Here is a 9,671-nt window from a genome sequence, read left to right as displayed (position 1 = left end):
GATCTGAAGGAATTGGCAAAAAACAAAGTTCCAGGAGTTGACGGCATACCAATTGACATATTTCAACAAACAGACACTGCCTTAGATGTGCTCACTAAGTTGTGCCAAGAAATCTGGAGAACAGCCAGCTGACCCACTGACTGGAAAAGATCGATATTTGTTCCCATTCCAAAGAAAGGTGTGTTAAGAATAGGCTGCCATTATTCTGTAAGCAGAGAATAAAAACCACATAAAACATTATTATCAAAACCACCAAGCTTGGGAAACTTGGGAAAAGTTCCAGAATCAAATGTTTTTAGAAGCTGTTCTTGTCTTCCATTCGTGCTTGTTCAGAATATTTGCTGTCATTTCTTTGGCTAAATGATGTCAGCATTATGTCTTTACAACAAGAAAAAAGCCAAATGGGTGCTTTCTTTCTGTTCATAATTTGTTCTAAGTAACTCAGACCTGAAAAAGCCCTAACTCTTCATGTGTGTCTTCAAAAGCTTCTTGTAGGTAAAACAAAAACCAAAACAATGCCCTAATCTCTTATCCTTTCATTCTAAACTTGATATAAATTAATTGCTTCTTGTTTCATTCAATGAAGTGAAGGAATTGTATCCAAATCCCTTAAAATTTATTCCCGTTTTCATTCACCGTTATTCAATTGTGTAAATGACAAAGTATATACTAGTCTTTTGAAAAGATGACTGAATTACTGTTCTAAAATATTTCAGACATTAATAGGGAGCGACACAAGTTCTTTGCAAAGGTGTATCTGAAGATATTAGCAAATGTACCAATTAATTTTAAGTTGCTGGATCAACTGTCACATTTTCCAAACCCACATACACATTTGACACTTTGTCCTCCTAAAAAGAAAGTGTATTAATCCAAGAGAATATATAAAAATGTGCTACATTTAGTTCAGCTTCTTCCGGGAGAGAGAAAGAAACTCACTGACTTCCTACACAAGAAGGGAAGTCTTGTACAACATTGGATGGTCTTTAAGTGGAGTATAAACCAGCTTTGTGGTGCAATGGATAAGCAGATGATGATCAAACAACTGGCAGTTTAAATCTATCAGTGGGCTTGTGGGACTGTGACTCTGTGGGAAAAAAGACTTAGCGATTTACTTCCAACACCAAATCCACAGTTTGAGTTAATTCCTACTCAAAGTAGCCTTCCATCAGTCTTCCTAGGATATAAGTCTTTCTAGATGGACAGTACTCCTCTTCCTCTCTGAAGAGGTTTACAGATTGAATTATTTAACTTTTGGTTAGCAGTCCAATACATTACCCACTATGTCACCGGAACAACATTATGTCACAATCCTACTTTGTTCTAGAGTGTTTATGAGTCAGAATTGACTTAATTACATACAGTATAAACTCAGGTAGGGAAACCACAGCTCTGAAATGGTAAAACTGCTTTCACTTTAATATGGGCATGATTTATACTTTGTTCTTTTCTTTCAGAGTAGAGATTAGTAATTTTTCCTGCTTATTGAGAATTCAATTAAAGTTTGTGCCAAATGATGCTAAAATGTAGATTATTTAAAAGAATAGGAGATTTAAGCATATTCAAATAAGCTGTCAAGACATCAAAAGACACTATATTGGGGAAAATCTTCTGTCAAGAACTTCCAAAGTCCTAAGTAGTAACAATGTCAGTTGAAAGACTAAGGTGCACCTGATCTGAGCCATGACCTTTACAACTACTTGCTAAGCACTTGAAAGGTGGACAATGAATTAGGATTACAAAAGAAATAGATGCCTTTAAATTGTGGTGTTGGATAAGAGTACTGAATATTCCATAGATTGTAAAAAGAACAAAAATATTTCTTAGACAAAGTGTAATCAGAGATTCTTAGAATCAAGGGTGGGGAAACTTAATGGTGGGCCTGTTGTTAAGAGGATCAGCCCTTAGAAAAGACACCGTACTTGGAAAGGTATAGGGCCAGTGAAAAACAGGAAGGCTCTCAATGAGATGGATTGGCACAGTGACTGTAACAATGGGCTCAAGTGTATCAGAAAGCATGAGGATTGCACAGGATAAGGCAGAGTTCAGAGCCATTGTTCATAGTGTTGCCATGAGTTGTAGCTGACTTGATAATACCCAACAACAATAACTAACATTTAAATAGCATATGTAAAAATTTTATTCAAAAAAAACAAATAAATAAGCAAGTATATTACAAGGCTGAAGAAGAGGGTCTAGCTCATGCTTTCAATTACAGCAATTACTTTATTCTCCCTTACCAAGCTAAGAAAACATAGAAAGTATTGAAACCTGCTATTAATACAAATCCAAAAGGTTGCCAGGAAATTGGTTAAAATCTGACCTTATTGTTCATTTCCTTTTATAATAATGTTTAAGGTTAATAAGTGTTGTTGGTGGTGTTGTTGTTGTTATGAGCCATTGAGTTGCTTGCAACTTTAAGTGAACCTATATACAACAGCCCTAAATCCTGCTCTATACTGTGCCAATCTTATTGTTTCTGACATATCTACCCCCATTAATTCAGTCACTGAATCAATCCATCTCAAAGAGGGTCTCCCTCTCTTGCACTGTCCCTTCACCCTCCCTAGCATGATGTCCCTCTCCAAGGAATTGTCCCTCCTTGAAATATATCCAAAATATGTCAGAGGAAGCTTTAGAATCCTTACCTCCAAGGGGAAGCCTGGTTTCACTCTCTCTACTAACTGTAAGATAACTAAATAATATTTTCTTCTATCTCCCCTCTTTCCCATATACACAAACTGGATCATTTGATATTTCAATATTGAAAATAGTCATGACGACATCAAAGTAAATTTATAAAATTGTGGGGTTTTTTAAATAATGGTAATTTTTTAGTTAAATTTAATGTGTTATTACTACCCACTTTCTTGTTATTGTTAGGTGTCACTGAGTTGACCATGACCCATAGCTACCCTATGAATAGCAGATCTGTACCCTGCCCTGTCATCCTTATAATCTTTATCATCTCTGATACTTGATGCCACTGTTAAAGTTACTGTGTCAATTCATCTTGTTAAGGAGCTTCCTCTCTTTCTCTGACCCTCCACCTTAACAAGTATAATATTCTTCTAAGGACTCCTAACAACATGCCCAAAGTATGTGATTTGAAGTCTCACCATCCTTGCCTCCAAGAAACACCCTAGTTGCACTTTCCCCAAGATATATTTGTGTTCTTTTACCAGTCCATAGGATATTCAGTATTTTGCTCTAACACCACAACTCAAAGACATCAATTATTCTTCTATAATTATTATTCACTGTCATCATTGCTCCTTAGAACTTTGGAGAGGCCCTTGATAGCAGATTTTCCCAATATAGTATATCTTTTAATTTCTTGACTACTATTATAGAGAATGTTGATTATGGATCCAAGTAAGACAATTTCAATCCTTTCTCCATCTATTATGAAGGTGCCTACATTTAAATACCCTCTAAGAGTAAGTCATAAAAATACAAGAGCATTTAAAGAGCACATGAAGAGCAAGTATACAGATATCACGGCACTTGGAGTGTGTGCTTCCTCCTGCAAAGGAACAGTGGGCCAGCACTTAGGGGTCCTCTCCTCCCAGCAAAATATCTACTATACACTTTCAATTTATTAACATTTTTCCCACTTTCTATTTTGCTTATTAGCATTTGCTTCTAAATTTCTCTTTTTCTCCTCTCAATTAGTAGACTTCATAGAAGCCAATAGATTTGGTCAAAGTTAGGGAAAGAAATCGTTCTACTTCTAGGCAAAAAAAAAAAAAAGCTTAAAAATTCTAAGTATATCAGGAATTCCCCTACATACTAAATTCATCTTCTTGGTAGAAAAATACTTGAAAATTCCAGATACATGAGGAATTCCCCTAAAATAAAATGTTGAGCTCACATAGGAATTCCTTGCCTTTACATGCATTCTGCTAGTTTGAACTGATAGAAATGAATTGTTCTTTAATAGCTTCATGTGCATTTATTTCATCATCTATTAAGTCAAGTGTTATACCATGTGCTAATGATTCAAAGATGAATCAAAGCCTCCAGATTTATTTATAGCCTCCACAGGGAGATTTTGAACTTTTGAAGGCAGAAATTACTTGCAATTTTCTCCTGCATTATTTCCTTCTGAGTAACTACAAGAGAACTTGACCTAGAATCAGCATTTCAAGAACATGGTTAAAGGAAGACTTAGGACACATTTGCATGCACTAAGACAAGAGAGGTGATCCACACGTAAGAGTAATACAGGCAATTCTAAATTTTCTTGTGCTGTTGTTGTTATTAGGTGCTGTTGAGTTGACTATGGCCCATACACTGTCTCTTGCTCTATCCTGTTCTACTTTCACAGTCTCTGACATGTTTTTGCCCATCGTTACAGTCACTGTGTCAGTCTATCTTATTAAGGGTCTTCCTTTCTCTCTCTGATCCTCTACTTTTCCCAGCATGATGGATTTTTTTTTCCAACAGCATGCCCAAAGTATGTGAGATCAGATTTCACCATACTTGTCTCTAATGATAACCTTTGTGATACTTTATCAAGGCAGACTTTTTTGTTCCTTTACCAATCCACGGGATAATCAGTACCTTTCTCCATCACCACATTCAAAGGCATTGGTTCTTTTTCTACAATCCTTATTCATTGTCCAACTTTGAGTTTTCTAGTAGTCACTTCTAGAAAAAGTTAAAGTGCCATTCATACAAAGTTATATTTATTATGTGATTGTTATTGCAAGAATATACACACCAAAATATGCACCACTATGAACACTCTTTTTTTTATGAACACTCTTTAATGACACATTTTCCTGAGTTGTTCTTCCCTCATTAACAAAAACTTATTACTTTCTAAAGTTCCTATCTACTATTTTTTCCCAGTTGTTGTTATTGATTTTCTTCAATATGGGTAGTTCTCAGATGAACATAATATTTAATAGCTGACATGTTTTCACTAGTTAAGCTAAGCTATTGTTTGCTTCAAGGAATATTTCAGAGAATTTTTTTTTCTTTTCAGTTGATGGTTTAAAGATTATTTTAGGGAAATAGTTTCAAAGTAAGGTATACCTCTGTTGACTTAGTGGCAAGGAGTTAGACTATCAACCCAAAGGCAAGCAGTTTCAATCCAACAGGTGTTCCACAAGGGAAAGATGGGCAATTGCCTCCTATGCAACAGCATCTGAAAACCAGCTAGAGGGTCAATTGTGAGTTGGTTCTAACACTAACAACACAACAGTTTGAAGTTTCATCCAAATATCGTAGCTCCAAGAAGTCTAGAGTCCATGAAAATTTGAAATTCTGTTCTTCATGTTCCCTATTTCAATCAAAATTCCTCATTAGAATCCTTGATCAAATTGTCCAGTAATGGTAGACAGCAGCTTCCAGTTCTTTTATTCTTATTGCAAAGGAAGCAATTGTTTTTGAAGTCAATTATTCCCACATTCCCACTTCCTGCTTCTGAGTTTCTTCCTTCCTTTGTTGTTCCAGGCCAATTGTTTGCTACTTTCAAGCTTTAAGACATCAGACGCTACACTACAAACTTGTTAGTAGAACAGAGGTACTAACCATAATATTAGAACAACTTATTGGAATATCTCAGGAAAGTATGACCCTAAACTTCTAAGCCAAATTATCAAATTTAATTTGTTTTTTAGCTGTAGTCAGCTTCAGAAGCTACTATCTTTTCTTCCTTCCTTCTTCTTTCCTCCCTCCCTCCTTCCTCCCTCTCTCTCTCTCTATCTCTATCTCCTTCTCTGTCTTTTTTTGTGTTTCATTGGGGTGTACATGTGTACAAATATTGGAGAGAGTTTTAGTTGTGTAGTCCACAAGGAGAGGGGCTGCTAACCCGTAAGCCATGCTGCCTAGCCATTCAAATTCACCAGTGCTGATTTCTTAAGAGAAAGCTGAACAATCTCCTCTCATGTGATTTACAGCATTGGAAACACAATGGAAAGCTAGTATGAGTTAAATCTGACTTGACAGCAATAAGGAAGAGGAAGATAGTAGTTCTATTTTCAGGATAGTGTTTGGTTCTTGTTGGTTTTTTTTAAAAGAAACTGCTACAACTGTTTTCAACAATGGTTGCACCACCAGCAATAGGTAGGAGTTTCATTATTTCCACATTCTCATCAACGTTAAAACCATTTTCCTCTATTGTTCATAAGGTTTTCAAAGGCCTGTTATTTCAGAAGTGAAAAACAAATGCTGCTTTCTAATATTTCTTAACCTGGGAGCTCTGCTAAAACCTGTCCACCATAGGTGAACCTGTTGACATTTGAAACATCAGAGGCATAGTTTCCAGGATCACAGCAACACACAAGTTTCCCCAGTACAGGAAATTGACAGAAAAGTGCTGTACTGATAAGAACATACAATAAACATACAAGTATATATTCATCTAAGCTATGAAATAAGTTGTCATTTTTAAGTGCTGAGTCAAGTACAATACTATGAAAAATAGATCTGAACCTTGTCCTATCCTATGCCATCCTCATCCACTACTAGGAATATAGCCCAAGGAAATTAGAACTGAGATACAAACAGAGATTTGTACACCAATGTTCATAGCAGCAGTATTCACTATCACAAAAACATGAAAACAGCCCAAATGTCCAACCACAACTGAATGGATTAAGATATTGTGGTACATTCATATAATGGAATACTATGCAGCACTAAGGAGCAAAGATTTTTAAAAATGAAATGTAACTTGGGAAAGACTGGAGAGCATTATGCTGAGTGAACTAAATGTCATAAGAACAATTGTTATTACATAAGCCCATTATTGTGAAAATAGAAGGCTAACTAGTAAAACTTGTATGGGAGCTTATGGGGAGAAGGAGTGAGAGCAAAGAGGTGAGAACAGGTACAGGCAAAACAATAGGGTTGCAGTTTGTGGGTGGAGAGAGGAGGAAGGAAGTGACAGCGTGTAAAGACAGGGTCATGATGGGAACTGTACAATGGTGATTAATTTCATAATACATAATGCATGAAAATGATCGTATGAAACAAAGTGAACGAAGAGAAAAATAGTGTGAAACACACACACACACACACACACACACACACACACACACACACACAAAGCAAACATATTCTTTGTCAGCTCAGATACGCCTCCTTCTTCAGAAATGGAAGCAGCTAGGGACTCTTCATTTAATCCTCATGAGTGGGCATGTTTATGTTAACAGTATTATCTCTGCAATCATCGGAACATAGATATTTGATTAGAATTCCTTCTGTTTGGGAAAGAAAAACCACTTTCTGGTTTTGATTTCTTAACCATGCTCTTCAGGGGATCTAGAAAATGCTATTAGAATATTTTGGCCTCATGGTATCTCACTGTTATTTAGAACTGACTTGGTTTTGATTCAGTACTGAGGAAGGATTTAGAGAACAACTTAAAAGGATAGTGGTAAAACGTCATAAGATTATATGTTCATTAAATAAGTATTCATTAAGAACTTTACTATGTGCCAAGAACTCCTTCATTTAGAAATCATCATTTTAAAAAATGAAAGGGAAAGAACCAACAAAAACCATAATACATGAGAATTATTGCATGAAACACAATGTGAATGAAGAATAATATGAAACACAATGTACATGAACTTTGTAAGCAAACCAATTTTTAAAAATCGTATCTTGGTTCTTGTGGACTTATTTTCATTTTCCTCAGCCTTACTTTGAACTTACACATGAATAATTGATGATCAGACACACCGTTCACCCTTGTCCTAGTTTTGACTGCCGATATTGAGCTTCTCTAAAGATTTCTTCCACAGACATAGTCATTCTGATTCTTATGCAGTCCGTAAGGTGAGATCCATGTATGAAATCATCCTTTGTGTCTTTTTTAAAAGGTATTTGCACAATGAATGAACGGAAATTTTAAAAAAGTATTTGAAATTAATAGATCTGTGAAAATATTTCTATTGCCAAGCCCATATTTTCCAACTACGATTCCTTCCTCACTATTTCCAACTTTTGCATCATAGTCACTAGTTAACATTAACATATACATATGGTCAATATCAGACTGCAGATTTGGTAAAAAATCTCTTTTTCTTCCTCTTCAGCTGTAGATATCGGAGCATATATTTGAATAATAGTTGTGTTACTGGGTCTTCCTTGTATGTATATGGATAATATCCTGTCACACATTATATTTCAGGATGGAACTTGAAATTTACTTTATTACTATGAATACAACACCATTCTTCTGTTGTTTGGTTTTTGTTTTGTTTTCATTCCCAGCATGGTGTGTTGTTGCTGTTGTTATGTGCCGTCGAGTCGTTTGCGACTCATAGCAACCCTATGTACAACAGCCCTAAACCCTGCTCTATCCTGTGCCAATCTCATTGCCTCTGACACACCCATCCCGATTACCCCAGTCACTGAATCAATCCACCTCATAGAGGGTCTTACCCTCCTGTGCTGTCCCTCCACTCTGCCCAGCTTGATGTCCCTCTCCAAAGACCTGTCTCTCCTTACAACATGTCCAAAGTATGTCAGGTGAAGCCCCAGAATCCTTGCCTCCAAGGAGCAGCCTGGTTTAACCCTCTCTAGGATGAATCTATTTGTTTTCTTGGCAGTCCATGGTACATTCAGTAGTCTTCTCCAGCACCACAGCTCAAAGGCATCAATTCTCCTTCTATCATCCTTAGTCATTGTCCAACTCTCTGATGCATAACAAGTGATTGCAAAAACCATGGCCTGTATCAGGCACACCTTAGTCTCCAGAGAGACACCGTTGCTCTTGAGTACTTTAGAGAGGTCCCTAGCCGCAGACTTTCCCATCACAATACGTTTTTTTGTTTCCTGGCTACTGATGCCAAGAGTGTTGACCATGGAGCCGAGCAAACTGAAACTGTGAACAATCTCAATCTCTTCATCATCCATCCTGATACTACCAATTGGTCCAGTGGTGAGAATTTTTGTCTTCTGGACATTGAGCCTCAGTCCATATTGAAGGTTGCAGTCCTTGACCCTCTGCAGTAAGTGCATGAGGTCCTCCTCAGTTTCAGTGAGCAGGGTTGTGTCATCTACATAACGCAGATTGTTGATAGATCATCCACTAATCCTAACACCATGCTTCTCCTCATAGAGCCCAGCCTCTCGGATAATCTGCTCTGCATACAGGTTGAAAAGGTATGGAGACAGGACACATCCCTGGCGTACACCCTTCCCAATTTTGAACCATGCAGTGTTGCCCTGCTCTGTTCTGACTACTGCCTCTTGGTCCAAGTAGAGGTTGTGCATTAGCACGATTAAATGTTCTGGGGTTCCCTTTCTTCTCAGAGTCAGCCACAGTTTGTAATGATCCACACGGTCAAACGCCTTTGCATAATCAATGAAACACAGATAGACATTCTTCTGGTAGTCTCTGCTTTCAGCTAAGATCCGTCTAACATCAGCAACAATATCCCTAGTACCACGACCCCTTCTAAACCCAGCCTGGACTTCTGGCAGTTCTCTGCTGATGTGCTGTTCCAGTCATTTTTGGATAATCTTCAGTAGAATCTTGCTTGCATGTGAAATCAATGATATTGTTCTGTAGTTTCCACACTCAGTTGGGTCGCCGTAAGCATGGTATACCATATGATTATCTGATTCAATGTGACCAAAGCTGGTCTGTCTCGTGTCACTAATGCCTAAGTATGTCACTGTTCATGCATTCCTTTTTATTTTTACAA

Source organism: Elephantulus edwardii, unplaced genomic scaffold (genome assembly GCF_000299155.1).
Source record: "Elephantulus edwardii isolate Elephantulus edwardi_28Jun2011 unplaced genomic scaffold, EleEdw1.0 scaffold00056, whole genome shotgun sequence".
NCBI classification, from domain to species: Eukaryota; Metazoa; Chordata; class Mammalia; order Macroscelidea; family Macroscelididae; genus Elephantulus; species Elephantulus edwardii.
This window is presented reverse-complemented; position numbering follows the sequence as displayed.